The sequence below is a fragment of the Heptranchias perlo genome, chromosome 12 (genome assembly GCF_035084215.1).
Source record: "Heptranchias perlo isolate sHepPer1 chromosome 12, sHepPer1.hap1, whole genome shotgun sequence".
Classification (NCBI taxonomy): domain Eukaryota; kingdom Metazoa; phylum Chordata; class Chondrichthyes; order Hexanchiformes; family Hexanchidae; genus Heptranchias; species Heptranchias perlo.
Genome location: NC_090336.1, coordinates 74,946,874 through 74,964,924, shown reverse-complemented (window position 1 = coordinate 74,964,924; position 18,051 = coordinate 74,946,874).

The following is an 18,051-nucleotide window of genomic DNA, read 5'->3' as shown; positions in this document are numbered from 1 at the left end:
AGGTTCTATATGTATCTATATATAATGAGATGTGTATAGGGTTCTATATGTATCTATATATAATGAGATGTGTATAGGGTTCTATATATATCTAAATATAATGAGATGTGTATGAGGTTCTATATGTATCTATATATAATGAGATGTGTATAGGGTTCTATATGTATCTATATATAATGAGATGTGTATGGGGTTCTATCTGTATCTATATATAATGAGATGTGTATGAGGTTCTATATGTATCTATATATAATGAGATGTGTATAGGGTTCTATCTGTATCTATATATAATGAGATGTGTATGAGGTTCTATATGTATCTATATATAATGAGATGTGTATAGGGTTCTATATGTATCTATATATAATGAGATGTGTATGAGGTTCTATATGTATCTATATATAATGAGATGTGTATGGGGTTCTATCTGTATCTATATATAATGAGATGTGTATAGGGTTCTATATATATCTAAATATAATGAGATGTGTATGAGGTTCTATATGTATCTATATATAATGAGATGTGTATAGGGTTCTATATGTATCTATATATAATGAGATGTGTATGGGGTTCTATCTGTATCTATATATAATGAGATGTGTATGAGGTTCTATATGTATCTATATATAATGAGATGTGTATAGGGTTCTATCTGTATCTATATATAATGAGATGAGTATGAGGTTCTATATGTATCTATATATAATGAGATGTGTATAGGGTTCTATATGTATCTATATATAATGAGATGTGTATAGGGTTCTATATGTATCTATATATAATGAGATGTGTATAGGGTTCTATATGTATCTATATATAATGAGATGTGTATAGGTTTCTATATATATCTATATATAATGAGATGTGTACAGGGTTCTATATGTATCTATATATAATGAGATGTGTATGGGGTTCTATCTGTATCTATATATAATGAGATGTGTATGAGGTTCTATATGTATCTATATATAATGAGATGTGTATAGGGTTCTATATGTATCTATATATAATGAGATGTGTATAGGGTTCTATATATATCTAAATATAATGAGATGTGTATGAGGTTCTATATGTATCTATATATAATGAGATGTGTATAGGGTTCTATATGTATCTATATATAATGAGATGTGTATGGGGTTCTATCTGTATCTATATATAATGAGATGTGTATGAGGTTCTATATGTATCTATATATAATGAGATGTGTATAGGGTTCTATCTGTATCTATATATAATGAGATGTGTATGAGGTTCTATATGTATCTATATATAATGAGATGTGTATGAGGTTCTATATGTATCTATATATAATGAGATGTGTATAGGGTTCTATATGTATCTATATATAATGAGATGTGTATAGGGTTCTATATATATCTAAATATAATGAGATGTGTATGAGGTTCTATATGTATCTATATATAATGAGATGTGTATAGGGTTCTATATGTATCTATATATAATGAGATGTGTATGGGGTTCTATCTGTATCTATATATAATGAGATGTGTATGAGGTTCTATATGTATCTATATATAATGAGATGTGTATAGGGTTCTATCTGTATCTATATATAATGAGATGTGTATGAGGTTCTATATGTATCTATATATAATGAGATGTGTATAGGGTTCTATATGTATCTATATATAATGAGATGTGTATGAGGTTCTATATGTATCTATATATAATGAGATGTGTATGGGGTTCTATCTGTATCTATATATAATGAGATGTGTATAGGGTTCTATATATATCTAAATATAATGAGATGTGTATGAGGTTCTATATGTATCTATATATAATGAGATGTGTATAGGGTTCTATATGTATCTATATATAATGAGATGTGTATGGGGTTCTATCTGTATCTATATATAATGAGATGTGTATGAGGTTCTATATGTATCTATATATAATGAGATGTGTATAGGGTTCTATCTGTATCTATATATAATGAGATGAGTATGAGGTTCTATATGTATCTATATATAATGAGATGTGTATAGGGTTCTATATGTATCTATATATAATGAGATGTGTATAGGGTTCTATATGTATCTATATATAATGAGATGTGTATAGGGTTCTATATGTATCTATATATAATGAGATGTGTATAGGTTTCTATATATATCTATATATAATGAGATGTGTACAGGGTTCTATATGTATCTATATATAATGAGATGTGTATGGGGTTCTATCTGTATCTATATATAATGAGATGTGTATGAGGTTCTATATGTATCTATATATAATGAGATGTGTATAGGGTTCTATATGTATCTATATATAATGAGATGTGTATAGGGTTCTATATATATCTAAATATAATGAGATGTGTATGAGGTTCTATATGTATCTATATATAATGAGATGTGTATAGGCTTCTATATGTATCTATATATAATGAGATGTGTATGGGGTTCTATCTGTATCTATATATAATGAGATGTGTATGAGGTTCTATATGTATCTATATATAATGAGATGTGTATAGGGTTCTATCTGTATCTATATATAATGAGATGTGTATGAGGTTCTATATGTATCTATATATAATGAGATGTGTATAGGATTCTATATGTATCTATATATAATGAGATGTGTATGAGGTTCTATATGTATCTATATATAATGAGATGTGCATAGTGTTCTATCTGTATCTATATATAATGAGATGTGTTTGGGGTTCTATCTGTATCTATATATAATGAGATGTGTATGGGGTTCTATCTGTATCTATATATAATGAGATGTGTATGGGGTTCTATCTGTATCTATATATAATGAGATGTGTTTGGGGTTCTATATGTATCTATATATAATGAGATGTGTATGGGGTTCTCTATGTATCTATATATAATGAGATGTGTATAGGGTTCTATATGTATCTATATATAATGAGATGTGTATAGTGTTCTATATGTATCTATATATAATGAGATGTGTATGGGGTTCTATCTGTATCTATATATAATGAGATGTATATGAGGTTCTATATGTATCTATATATAATGAGATGTGATTGAGGTTCTATAAGTATCTATATATAATGAGATGTGTATAGGGTTCTATATGTATCTATATATAATGAGATGTGTATGAGGTTCTATATGTATCTAAATATAATGAGATGTGTATGAGGTTCTATATGTATCTATATATAATGAGATGTGTATAGGGTTCTATATATATCTAAATATAATGAGATGTGTATGAGGTTCTATATGTATCTATATATAATGAGATGTGTATAGGGTTCTATATGTATCTATATATAATGAGATGTGTATGGGGTTCTATCTGTATCTATATATAATGAGATGTGTATGAGGTTCTATATGTATCTATATATAATGAGATGTGTATAGGGTTCTATCTGTATCTATATATAATGAGATGTGTATGAGGTTCTATATGTATCTATATATAATGAGATGTGTATGAGGTTCTATATGTATCTATATATAATGAGATGTGTATAGGGTTCTATATGTATCTATATATAATGAGATGTGTATAGGGTTCTATATATATCTAAATATAATGAGATGTGTATGAGGTTCTATATGTATCTATATATAATGAGATGTGTATAGGGTTCTATATGTATCTATATATAATGAGATGTGTATGGGGTTCTATCTGTATCTATATATAATGAGATGTGTATGAGGTTCTATATGTATCTATATATAATGAGATGTGTATAGGGTTCTATCTGTATCTATATATAATGAGATGTGTATGAGGTTCTATATGTATCTATATATAATGAGATGTGTATAGGGTTCTATATGTATCTATATATAATGAGAAGTGTATGAGGTTCTATATGTATCTATATATAATGAGATGTGTATGGGGTTCTATCTGTATCTATATATAATGAGATGTGTATAGGGTTCTATATATATCTAAATATAATGAGATGTGTATGAGGTTCTATATGTATCTATATATAATGAGATGTGTATAGGGTTCTATATGTATCTATATATAATGAGATGTGTATGGGGTTCTATCTGTATCTATATATAATGAGATGTGTATGAGGTTCTATATGTATCTATATATAATGAGATGTGTATAGGGTTCTATCTGTATCTATATATAATGAGATGAGTATGAGGTTCTATATGTATCTATATATAATGAGATGTGTATAGGGTTCTATATGTATCTATATATAATGAGATGTGTATAGGGTTCTATATGTATCTATATATAATGAGATGTGTATAGGGTTCTATATGTATCTATGTATAATGAGATGTGTATAGGTTTCTATATATATCTATATATAATGAGATGTGTACAGGGTTCTATATGTATCTATATATAATGAGATGTGTATGGGGTTCTATCTGTATCTATATATAATGAGATGTGTATGAGGTTCTATATGTATCTATATATAATGAGATGTGTATAGGGTTCTATATGTATCTATATATAATGAGATGTGTATAGGGTTCTATATATATCTAAATATAATGAGATGTGTATGAGGTTCTATATGTATCTATATATAATGAGATGTGTATAGGCTTCTATATGTATCTATATATAATGAGATGTGTATGGGGTTCTATCTGTATCTATATATAATGAGATGTGTATGAGGTTCTATATGTATCTATATATAATGAGATGTGTATAGGGTTCTATCTGTATCTATATAGAATGAGATGTGTATGAGGTTCTATATGTATCTATATATAATGAGATGTGTATAGGATTCTATATGTATCTATATATAATGAGATGTGTATGAGGTTCTATATGTATCTATATATAATGAGATGTGTATAGTGTTCTATCTGTATCTATATATAATGAGATGTGTTTGGGGTTCTATCTGTATCTATATATAATGAGATGTGTATGGGGTTCTATCTGTATCTATATATAATGAGATGTGTATGGGGTTCTATCTGTATCTATATATAATGAGATGTGTTTGGGGTTCTATATGTATCTATATATAATGAGATGTGTATGGGGTTCTCTATGTATCTATATATAATGAGATGTGTATAGGGTTCTATATGTATCTATATATAATGAGATGTGTATAGTGTTCTATATGTATCTATATATAATGAGATGTGTATGGGGTTCTATCTGTATCTATATATAATGAGATGTATATGAGGTTCTATATGTATCTATATATAATGAGATGTGATTGAGGTTCTATAAGTATCTATATATAATGAGATGTGTATAGGGTTCTATATGTATCTATATATAATGAGATGTGTATGAGGTTCTATATGTATCTAAATATAATGAGATGTGTATGAGGTTCTATATGTATCTATATATAATGAGATGTGTACAGGGTTCTATATGTATCTATATATAATGAGATGTGTATGGGGTTCTATATGTATCTATATATAATGAGATGTGTATGAGGTTCTATATGTATCTATATATAATGAGATGTGTATAGGGTTCTATATGTATCTATATATAATGAGATGTGTATGGGGTTCTATCTGTATCTATATATAATGAGATGTGTATGAGGTTCTATATGTATCTAAATATAATGAGATGTGTATGGGGTTCTATATGTATCTATATATAATGAGATGTGTATAGGGTTCTATATGTATCTATATATAATGAGATGTGTATGGGGTTCTATATATATCTATATATAATGAGATGTGTATGGGGTTCTATATGTATCTATATATAATGAGATGTGTATAGGGTTCTATATTTATCTATATATAATGAGATGTGTATGAGGTTCTATATGTATCTATATATAATGAGATGTGTATAGGGTTCTATATGTATCTATATATAATGAGATGTGTATGGGGTTCTATATGTATCTATATATAATGAGATGTGTATGGGGTTCTATATGTATCTATATATAATGAGATGTGTATGGGGTTCGATATGTATCTATATATAATGAGATGTGTATTGGGTTCTATATGTATCTATATATAATGAGATGTGTTTGGGGTTCTATATGTATCTATATATAATGAGATGTGTATAGTGTTCTATATGTATCTATATATAATGAGATGTGTATGGGGTTCTATATGTATCTATATATAATGAGATGTGTGTGGGGTTCTATATGTATCTATATATAATGAGATGTGTTTGGGGTTCTATATGTATCTATATATAATGAGATGTGTATGGGGTTCTATATGTATCTATATATAATGAGATGTGTATGGGGTTCTATATGTATCCATATATAATGAGATGTGTATAGTGTTCTATATGTATCTATATATAATGAGATGTGTATAGGGTTCTATATGTATCTATATATAATGAGATGTGTATGGGGTTCTATATGTATCTATATATAATGAGATGTGTATGAGGTTCTATCTGTATCTATATATAATGAGATGTGTATGGGATTCTATATGTATCTATATATAATGAGATGTGTATGGGGTTCTATATGTATCTATATATAATGAGATGTGTATGGGGTTCTATATGTATCTATATATAATGAGATGTGTATGAGGTTCTATATGTATCTATATATAATGAGATGTGTATGAGGTTCTATATGTATCTATATATAATGAGATGTGTATGGGGTTCTATATGTATCTATATATAATGAGATGTGTATGGGGTTCTATATGTATCTATATATAATGAGATGTTTATGAGGTTCTATATGTATCTATATATAATGAGATGTGTATGAGGTTCTATCTGTATCTATATATAATGAGATGTGTATAGTGTTCTATATGTATCTATATATAATGAGATGTATATAGGGTTCTATATGTATCTATATATAATGAGATGTGTATTGGGTTCTATCTGTATCTATATATAATGAGATGTGTATAGGGTTCTATCTGTATCTATATATAATGAGATGTGTTTGGGGTTCTATATGTATCTATATATAATGAGATGTGTATAGGGTTCTATATGTATCTACATATAATGAGATGTGTATGGGGTTCTATCTGTATCTATATATAATGAGATGTGTTTGGGGTTCTATATGTATCTATATATAATGAGATGTGTATAGGGTTCTATATGTATCTATATATAATGAGATGTGTATGGGGTTCTATCTGTATCTATATATAATGAGATGTGTTTGGGGTTCTATATGTATCTATATATAATGAGATGTGTATAGGGTTCTATCTGTATCTATATATAATGAGATGTGTATGGGGTTCTATTTGTATCTATATATAATGAGATGTATATAGGGTTCTATATGTATCTATATATAATGAGATGTGTATTGGGTTCTATCTGTATCTATATATAATGAGATGTGTATAGGGTTCTATCTGTATCTATATATAATGAGATGTGTTTGGGGTTCTATATGTATCTATATATAATGAGATGTGTATAGGGTTCTATATGTATCTACATATAATGAGATGTGTATGGGGTTCTATCTGTATCTATATATAATGAGATGTGTTTGGGGTTCTATATGTATCTATATATAATGAGATGTGTATAGGGTTCTATCTGTATCTATATATAATGAGATGTGTATAGGGTTCTATATGTATCTATATGTAATGAGATGTATATAGGGTTCTATATGTATCTATATATAATGAGATGTGTATTGGGTTCTATCTGTATCTATATAAAATGAGATGTGTATAGGGTTCTATCTGTATCTATATATAATGAGATGTGTTTGGGGTTCTATATGTAGTTATATATAATGAGATGTGTATAGGGTTCTATATGTATCTACATATAATGAGATGTGTATGGGGTTCTATCTGTATCTATATATAATGAGATGTGTTTGGGGTTCTATATGTATCTATATATAATGAGATGTGTATAGGGTTCTATCTGTATCTATATATAATGAGATGTGTATGGGGTTCTATATGTATCTATATATAATGAGATGTGTATGGGGTTCTATCTGTATCTATATATAATGAGATGTGTATGGGGTTCTATATGTATCTATATATAATGAGATGTGTATGGGGTTCTATCTGTATCTATATATAATGAGATGTGTATAGGGTTCTATCTGTATCTATATATAATGAGATGTGTATGGGGTTCTATATGTATCTATATATAATGAGATGTGTTTGGGGTTCTATATGTATCTATATATAATGAGATGTGTATAGGGTTCTATCTGTATCTATATATAATGAGATGTGTATGGGGTTCTATATGTATCTATATATAATGAGATGTGCATGGGGTTCTATCTGTATCTATATATAATGAGATGTGTATGGGGTTCTATATGTATCTATATATAATGAGATGTGTATAGGGTTCTATATTTATCTATATATAATGAGATGTGTATGAGGTTCTATATGTATCTATATATAATGAGATGTGTATAGGGTTCTATATGTATCTATATATAATGAGATGTGTATAGGGTTCTATATATATCTAAATATAATGAGATGTGTATGAGGTTCTATATGTATCTATATATAATGAGATGTGTATAGGGTTCTATATGTATCTATATATAATGAGATGTGTATGGGGTTCTATCTGTATCTATATATAATGAGATGTGTATGAGGTTCTATATGTATCTATATATAATGAGATGTGTATAGGGTTCTATCTGTATCTATATATAATGAGATGTGTATGGGGTTCTATATGTATCTATATATAATGAGATGTGTATAGGGTTCTATATTTATCTATATATAATGAGATGTGTATGAGGTTCTATATGTATCTATATATAATGAGATGTGTATAGGGTTCTATATGTATCTATATATAATGAGATGTGTATAGGGTTCTATATATATCTAAATATAATGAGATGTGTATGAGGTTCTATATGTATCTATATATAATGAGATGTGTATAGGGTTCTATATGTATCTATATATAATGAGATGTGTATGGGGTTCTATCTGTATCTATATATAATGAGATGTGTATGAGGTTCTATATGTATCTATATATAATGAGATGTGTATAGGGTTCTATCTGTATCTATATATAATGAGATGTGTATGAGGTTCTATATGTATCTATATATAATGAGATGTGTATAGGGTTCTATATGTATCTATATATAATGAGATGTGTATGAGGTTCTATATGTATCTATATATAATGAGATGTGTATGGGGTTCTATCTGTATCTATATATAATGAGATGTGTATAGGGTTCTATATATATCTAAATATAATGAGATGTGTATGAGGTTCTATATGTATCTATATATAATGAGATGTGTATAGGGTTCTATATGTATCTATATATAATGAGATGTGTATGGGGTTCTATCTGTATCTATATATAATGAGATGTGTACGAGGTTCTATATGTATCTATATATAATGAGATGTGTATAGGGTTCTATCTGTATCTATATATAATGAGATGAGTATGAGGTTCTATATGTATCTATATATAATGAGATGTGTATAGGGTTCTATATGTATCTATATATAATGAGATGTGTATAGGGTTCTATATGTATCTATATATAATGAGATGTGTATAGGGTTCTATATGTATCTATATATAATGAGATGTGTATAGGTTTCTATATATATCTATATATAATGAGATGTGTACAGGGTTCTATATGTATCTATATATAATGAGATGTGTATGGGGTTCTATCTGTATCTATATATAATGAGATGTGTATGAGGTTCTATATGTATCTATATATAATGAGATGTGTATAGGGTTCTATATGTATCTATATATAATGAGATGTGTATAGGGTTCTATATATATCTAAATATAATGAGATGTGTATGAGGTTCTATATGTATCTATATATAATGAGATGTGTATAGGCTTCTATATGTATCTATATATAATGAGATGTGTATGGGGTTCTATCTGTATCTATATATAATGAGATGTGTATGAGGTTCTATATGTATCTATATATAATGAGATGTGTATAGGGTTCTATCTGTATCTATATATAATGAGATGTGTATGAGGTTCTATATGTATCTATATATAATGAGATGTGTATAGGATTCTATATGTATCTATATATAATGAGATGTGTATGAGGTTCTATATGTATCTATATATAATGAGATGTGTATAGTGTTCTATCTGTATCTATATATAATGAGATGTGTTTGGGGTTCTATCTGTATCTATATATAATGAGATGTGTATGGGGTTCTATCTGTATCTATATATAATGAGATGTGTATGGGGTTCTATCTGTATCTATATATAATGAGATGTGTTTGGGGTTCTATATGTATCTATATATAATGAGATGTGTATGGGGTTCTCTATGTATCTATATATAATGAGATGTGTATAGGGTTCTATATGTATCTATATATAATGAGATGTGTATAGTGTTCTATATGTATCTATATATAATGAGATGTGTATGGGGTTCTATCTGTATCTATATATAATGAGATGTATATGAGGTTCTATATGTATCTATATATAATGAGATGTGTATGAGGTTCTATAAGTATCTATATATAATGAGATGTGTATAGGGTTCTATATGTATCTATATATAATGAGATGTGTATGAGGTTCTATATGTATCTAAATATAATGAGATGTGTATGAGGTTCTATATGTATCTATATATAATGAGATGTGTATAGGGTTCTATATGTATCTATATATAATGAGATGTGTATGGGGTTCTATATGTATCTATATATAATGAGATGTGTATGAGGTTCTATATGTATCTATATATAATGAGATGTGTATAGGGTTCTATATGTATCTATATATAATGAGATGTGTATGGGGTTCTATCTGTATCTATATATAATGAGATGTGTATGAGGTTCTATATGTATCTAAATATAATGAGATGTGTATGGGGTTCTATATGTATCTATATATAATGAGATGTGTATAGGGTTCTATATGTATCTATATATAATGAGATGTGTATGGGGTTCTATATGTATCTATATATAATGAGATGTGTATGGGGTTCTATATGTATCTATATATAATGAGATGTGTATAGGGTTCTATATTTATCTATATATAATGAGATGTGTATGAGGTTCTATATGTATCTATATATAATGAGATGTGTATAGGGTTCTATATGTATCTATATATAATGAGATGTGTATGGGGTTCTATATGTATCTATATATAATGAGATGTGTATGGGGTTCTATATGTATCTATATATAATGAGATGTGTATGGGGTTCGATATGTATCTATATATAATGAGATGTGTATGGGGTTCTATATGTATCTATATATAATGAGATGTGTTTGGGGTACTATATGTATCTATATATAATGAGATGTGTATAGTGTTCTATATGTATCTATATATAATGAGATGTGTATGGGGTTCTATATGTATCTATATATAATGAGATGTGTGTGGGGTTCTATATGTATCTATATATAATGAGATGTGTTTGGGGTTCTATATGTATCCATATATAATGAGATGTGTATAGTGTTCTATATGTATCTATATATAATGAGATGTGTATAGGGTTCTATATGTATCTATATATAATGAGATGTGTATGGGGTTCTATATGTATCTATATATAATGAGATGTGTATGAGGTTCTATCTGTATCTATATATAATGAGATGTGTATGGGATTCTATATGTATCTATATATAATGAGATGTGTATGGGGTTCTATATGTATCTATATATAATGAGATGTGTATGGGGTTCTATATGTATCTATATATAATGAGATGTGTATGAGGTTCTATATGTATCTATATATAATGAGATGTGTATGAGGTTCTATATGTATCTATATATAATGAGATGTGTATGGGGTTCTATATGTATCTATATATAATGAGATGTGTATGGGGTTCCATATGTATCTATATATAATGAGATGTTTATGAGGTTCTATATGTATCTATATATAATGAGATGTGTATGAGGTTCTATCTGTATCTATATATAATGAGATGTGTATAGTGTTCTATATGTATCTATATATAATGAGATGTATATAGGGTTCTATATGTATCTATATATAATGAGATGTGTATTGGGTTCTATCTGTATCTATATATAATGAGATGTGTATAGGGTTCTATCTGTATCTATATATAATGAGATGTGTTTGGGGTTCTATATGTATCTATATATAATGAGATGTGTATAGGGTTCTATATGTATCTACATATAATGAGATGTGTATGGGGTTCTATCTGTATCTATATATAATGAGATGTGTTTGGGGTTCTATATGTATCTATATATAATGAGATGTGTATAGGGTTCTATATGTATCTATATATAATGAGATGTGTATGGGGTTCTATCTGTATCTATATATAATGAGATGTGTTTGGGGTTCTATATGTATCTATATATAATGAGATGTGTATAGGGTTCTATCTGTATCTATATATAATGAGATGTGTATGGGGTTCTATTTGTATCTATATATAATGAGATGTATATAGGGTTCTATATGTATCTATATATAATGAGATGTGTATTGGGTTCTATCTGTATCTATATATAATGAGATGTGTATAGGGTTCTATCTGTATCTATATATAATGAGATGTGTTTGGGGTTCTATATGTATCTATATATAATGAGATGTGTATAGGGTTCTATATGTATCTACATATAATGAGATGTGTATGGGGTTCTATCTGTATCTATATATAATGAGATGTGTTTGGGGTTCTATATGTATCTATATATAATGAGATGTGTATAGGGTTCTATCTGTATCTATATATAATGAGATGTGTATAGGGTTCTATATGTATCTATATGTAATGAGATGTATATAGGGTTCTATATGTATCTATATATAATGAGATGTGTATTGGGTTCTATCTGTATCTATATAAAATGAGATGTGTATAGGGTTCTATCTGTATCTATATATAATGAGATGTGTTTGGGGTTCTATATGTAGTTATATATAATGAGATGTGTATAGGGTTCTATATGTATCTACATATAATGAGATGTGTATGGGGTTCTATCTGTATCTATATATAATGAGATGTGTTTGGGGTTCTATATGTATCTATATATAATGAGATGTGTATAGGGTTCTATCTGTATCTATATATAATGAGATGTGTATGGGGTTCTATATGTATCTATATATAATGAGATGTGTATGGGGTTCTATCTGTATCTATATATAATGAGATGTGTATGGGGTTCTATATGTATCTATATATAATGAGATGTGTATGGGGTTCTATCTGTATCTATATATAATGAGATGTGTATAGGGTTCTATCTGTATCTATATATAATGAGATGTGTATGGGGTTCTATATGTATCTATATATAATGAGATGTGTTTGGGGTTCTATATGTATCTATATATAATGAGATGTGTATAGGGTTCTATCTGTATCTATATATAATGAGATGTGTATGGGGTTCTATATGTATCTATATATAATGAGATGTGTATGGGGTTCTATCTGTATCTATATATAATGAGATGTGTATGGGGTTCTATATGTATCTATATATAATGAGATGTGTATAGGGTTCTATATTTATCTATATATAATGAGATGTGTATGAGGTTCTATATGTATCTATATATAATGAGATGTGTATAGGGTTCTATATGTATCTATATATAATGAGATGTGTATGGGGTTCTATATGTATCTATATATAATGAGATGTGTATGAGGTTCTATATGTATCTATATATAATGAGATGTGTATGGGGTTCTATATGTATCTATATATAATGAGATGTGTATGGGGTTCTATATGTATTTATATATAATGAGATGTGTTTGGGGTTCTATATGTATCTATATATAATGAGATGTGTTTGGGGTTCTATATGTATCTATATATAATGAGATGTGTATAGTGTTCTATATGTATCTATATATAATGAGATGTGTTTGGGGTTCTATATGTATCTATATATAATGAGATGTGTGTGGGGTTCTATATGTATCTATATATAATGAGATGTTTTTGGGGTTCTATTTGTATCCATATATAATGAGATGTGTATAGTGTTCTATATGTATCTATATATAATGAGATGTGTATAGGGTTCTATATGTATCTATATATAATGAGATGTGTATGGGGTTCTATATGTATCTATATATAAAGAGATGTGTATGAGGTTCTATCTGTATCTATATATAATGAGATGTGTATCGGATTCTATATGTATCTATATATAATGAGATGTGTATGGGGTTCTATATGTATCTATATATAATGAGATGTGTATGAGGTTCTATCTGTATCTATATATAATGAGATGTGTATAGTGTTCTATATGTATCTATATATAATGAGATGTGTTCGGGGTTCTATATGTATCTATATATAATGAGATGTGTATGGGGTTCTATATGTATCTATATATGATGAGATGTGTATGGGGTTCTATATGTATCTATATATAATGAGATGTGTATGAGGTTCTATCTGTATCTATATATAATGTGATGTGTATGGGATTCTATATGTATCTATATATAATGAGATGTGTATGGGGTTCTATATGTATCTATATATAATGAGATGTGTTCGGGGTTCTATATGTATCTATATATAATGAGATGTGTATAGTGTTCTATATGTATCTATATATAATGAGATGTGTTCGGGGTTCTATATGTATCTATATATAATGAGATGTGTATGGGGTTCTATATGTATCTATATATGATGAGATGTGTATGGGGTTCTATATGTATCTATATATAATGAGATGTGTATGAGGTTCTATCTGTATCTATATATAATGTGATGTGTATGGGATTCTATATGTATCTATATATAATGAGATGTGTATGGGGTTCTATATGTATCTATATATAATGAGATGTGTATGGGGTTCTATTTGTATCTATATATAATGAGATGTATATAGGGTTCTATATGTATCTATATATAATGAGATGTGTATTGGGTTCTATCTGTATCTATATATAATGAGATGTGTATAGGGTTCTATCTGTATCTATATATAATGAGATGTGTTTGGGGTTCTATATGTATCTATATATAATGAGATGTGTATAGGGTTCTATATGTATCTACATATAATGAGATGTGTATGGGGTTCTATCTGTATCTATACATAATGAGATGTGTTTGGGGTTCTATATGTATCTATATATAATGAGATGTGTATAGGGTTCTATATGTATCTATATATAATGAGATGTGTATGGGGTTCTATCTGTATCTATATATAATGAGATGTGTTTGGGGTTCTATATGTATCTATATATAATGAGATGTGTATAGGGTTCTATCTGTATCTATATATAATGAGATGTGTATGGGGTTCTATTTGTATCTATATATAATGAGATTTATATAGGGTTCTATATGTATCTATATATAATGAGATGTGTATTGGGTTCTATCTGTATCTATATATAATGAGATGTGTATAGGGTTCTATCTGTATCTATATATAATGAGATGTGTTTGGGGTTCTATATGTATCTATATATAATGAGATGTGTATAGGGTTCGATATGTATCTACATATAATGAGATGTGTATGGGGTTCTATCTGTATCTATATATAATGAGATGTGTTTGGGGTTCTATATGTATCTATATATAATGAGATGTGTATAGGGTTCTATCTGTATCTATATATAATGAGATGTGTATAGGGTTCTATATGTATCTATATGTAATGAGATGTATATAGGGTTCTATATGTATCTATATATAATGAGATGTGTATTGGGTTCTATCTGTATCTATATAAAATGAGATGTGTATAGGGTTCTATCTGTATCTATATATAATGAGATGTGTTTGGGGTTCTATATGTAGTTATATATAATGAGATGTGTATAGGGTTCTATATGTATCTACATATAATGAGATGTGTATGGGGTTCTATCTGTATCTATATATAATGAGATGTGTTTGGGGTTCTATATGTATCTATATATAATGAGATGTGTATAGGTTTCTATCTGTATCTATATATAATGAGATGTGTATGGGGTTCTATATGTATCTATATATAATGAGATGTGTTTGGGGTTCTATCTGTATCTATATATAATGAGATGTGTATAGGGTTCTATCTGTATCTATATATAATGAGATGTGTATGGGGTTCTATATGTATCTATATATAATGAGATGTGTATGGGGTTCTATCTGTATCTATATATAATGAGATGTGTATAGGGTTCTATCTGTATCTATATATAATGAGATGTGTATGGGGTTCTATATGTATCTATATATAATGAGATGTGTATAGGGTTCTATCTGTATCTATATATCATGAGATGTGTATAGGGTTCTATATGTATCTATATATAATGAGATGTGTATGGGGTTCTATATGTATCTATATATAATGAGATGTGTATAGGGTTCTATCTGTATCTATATATAATGAGATGTGTATGGGGTTCTATATGTATCTATATATAATGAGATGTGTATGGGGTTCTATCTGTATCTATATATAATGAGATGTGTATAGGGTTCTATCTGTATCTATCTATAATGAGATGTGTATAGTGTTCTATATGTATCTATATATAATGAGATGTGTATGGGGTTCTATATGTATCTATATATAATGAGATGTGTATAGGGTTCTATCTGTATCTATATATAATGAGATGTGTATGGGGTTCTATATGTATCTATATATAATGAGATGTGTATGGGGTTCTATATGTATCTATATATAATGAGATGTGTATAGGGTTCTATCTGTATCTATATATAATGAGATGTGTATAGGGTTCTATCTGTATCTATATATAATGAGATGTGTATGGGGTTCTATATGTATCTATATATAATGAGATGTGTATGGGGTTCTATATGTATCTATATATAATGAGATGTGTATAGGGTTCTATCTGTATCTATATATAATGAGATGTGTATAGGGTTCTATATGTATCTATATATAATGAGATGTGTATAGGGTTCTATCTGTATCTATATATAATGAGATGTGTATGGGGTTCTATATGTATCTATATATAATGAGATGTGTATAGGGTTCTATCTGTATCTATATATAATGAGATGTGTATAGGGTTCTATCTGTATCTATATATAATGAGATGTGTATGGGGTTCTATATGTATCTATATATAATGAGATGTGTATGGGGTTCTATATGTATCTATATATAATGAGATGTGTATAGGGTTCTATATGTATCTATATATAATGAGATGTGTATGGGGTTCTATCTGTATCTATATATAATGAGATGTGTATAGGGTTCTATCTGTATCTATATATAATGAGATGTGTATGGGGTTCTATATGTATCTATATATAATGAGATGTGTATGGGGTTCTATCTGTATCTATATATAATGAGATGTGTATAGTGTTCTATATGTATCTATATATAATGAGATGTGCAGGAAGTCAGTGGGAAATAAAGTGGTGACAGAAACAAAAGGCAGTAAGGGAGAGTGTACAGAACATGACCGGACAGATGGTCTGAGAAAGCAGGGCAAAGACCAAGGGAAGTCTAGATTAAACTGCATTTATTTCAATGCAAGAAGTCTGATGGGCAAGGCAGATGAACTCAGGGCATGGATGGGTACATGGGACTGGGATGTTATAGCTATTACTGAAACATGGCTAAGGGAGGGGCAGGACTGGCAGCTCAATGTTCCAGGGTACAGATGCTATAGGAAAGATAGAGCAGGAGGTAAGAGAGGAGGGGGAGTTGCGTTCTTGATTAGGGAGAACACCACGGCAGTAGTGAGAGGGGATATATCCGAGGGTTCGCCCACTGAGTCCATATGGGGAGAACTGAAAAATAAGAAGGGAGAGATCACTTTGATAGGATTGTACTACAGACCCCCAAATAGTCAACGGGAAATTGAGGAGCAAATATGTAAGGAGATTACAGACAGCTGCAAGAAAAATAGGGTGGTAATAGTAGGGGACTTTAACTTTCCCAACATTGACTGGGACAGCCATAGCATTAGGGGCTTGGATGGAGAGAAATTTGTTGAGTGTATTCAGGAGGAATTTCTCATTCAGTATGTGGATGGCCCGAC